Source organism: Nicotiana attenuata, unplaced genomic scaffold (genome assembly GCF_001879085.1).
Source record: "Nicotiana attenuata strain UT unplaced genomic scaffold, NIATTr2, whole genome shotgun sequence".
Classification (NCBI taxonomy): Eukaryota; Viridiplantae; Streptophyta; class Magnoliopsida; order Solanales; family Solanaceae; genus Nicotiana; species Nicotiana attenuata.
The window spans coordinates 67,926-69,621 of NW_017674867.1; positions in this window are offsets into that span (position 1 = coordinate 67,926).

The following is a 1,696-nucleotide window of genomic DNA, read 5'->3' on the forward strand; positions in this document are numbered from 1 at the left end:
AAAAATTTAGGAGAGTTAATTTTGTACAAATTAGGACTGTAATCTCACCTCATCTAGTAGCTAAAGAACTTACTCCGTACTCAAATTTGGACATATGCCCCAACTTCAGCTACAAATTAATCCTATCAGCAACTCTAAACATCACACCAACTAAAATCAACCAACTCTAACGATAAAAGTTTAATTGCTCCAGCACACTGTTTAACCTAGGCTGCATTGCTGCTCTTCTTCTTGACGAATTATTGTTATTGGATTCTTGATTTTCAGGCCAAAATCTTCCAGAATCGCGGTGACGATAATCGTGCCATACTCTAATGGTTCTTTTCCCTCTTCTTGGTGAAACTGAAGCTTTTCGTTTTGGTGCAGGTGGACATGTTGTCATTACTGGGATTTTGGATTCCAAAGAAGTTGGAGTCTTAAATCCATCATCATCATCCTTTGGTTCTTCTTCCTTCAGTAATATTACTGTCTCATTGACAACGCCATATTCTGTACGATCTTGTACTGCAATATCTGGACACCCTTTAGAATCTTGCTGCAATATTACAGGTTCAGATTTAATATCGTCATCTTTTTGATGATCTGGTGTAATATCTGAACACCCTTTAGAATCTTGCATAGGCCGCAATATTNTTTATTTGGAGGATTATCCTCGATGAGCTCTTAATTTCCTACTTGAGCATGTACTTTACGTGTGCCTGCATCGCATGGATGATTTGCGAGCAGGATATGTGTTTATTTATGGAACGGGCCGAACGCCTCGGTGAAAATAGATGCATCTATGGTTCGTGCCGCTCGACCCTCGGCAGTGCACAGTTTACATTTCTGTTGGAGCGGGCCGTCGCCTCGGTGTGATTTGCGCATGTTTATTTGTTACTTGAAAATGGTAAGCGTGGAATTGGCCCTACGTGGCTTAATATGAACCGATAAGATAATAAAGAATAGACTTGGGAAGCCCTCGATTTAATGTTGAAGGTGTTTACCTGTTTATTTGGTCTCACAGCTAGGACTTCTATATAAATCCATGATTATCCTCACACTTATAGAATATTGTTAATGGACCTCTAGTGAGTGTCGAAGTTGGCCATCTCGTCCCTACCCCTTCGGGATTAGGCGGGATACTCACTGAGTACATGTTGATTACGTACTCATACTACACTTCTGTGCATTTTTGTTGCACAGGTATATCTTGCATTAGATGGCAACACGGATGATTTGGGGACTAGGTGAGCTGCATTGTTCGAGACGACCCGCAGCTAGTGTAGTTCCCTTCTAATATGTCATTTATTTATTCTCTGTCCACTGTATTTCGGACAAATATTGTATTTTATTTTCCTTATCAGTAGTGGCTCATGCACTTGTGACACCGGGTTCTGGGATGGTGTTCTTTGAAAGGTATGTATTAATAATTATTTCTTCCTTTGTGTTTAAACAGAGATTGTTTTACATATGAAAAATGGAGGTAAAACTCTTAGATTTTTTTAAATTATTAAAAGAGAACTTAATGGATGAGTTAGTTGGCTTGCCTAACAACGGTGTCTGGCGCCATCATGACCCGTAGTGAATTTGGGTCATGACACACTCCTTCTTGCCAACATGCAATACACCAAATTCAAGCATGGGTTGTAATGCATTATCCTTTTTGGCGTAAACACAACTTCTGTAAAAAATATCATGATTACCCAACGTCAACATA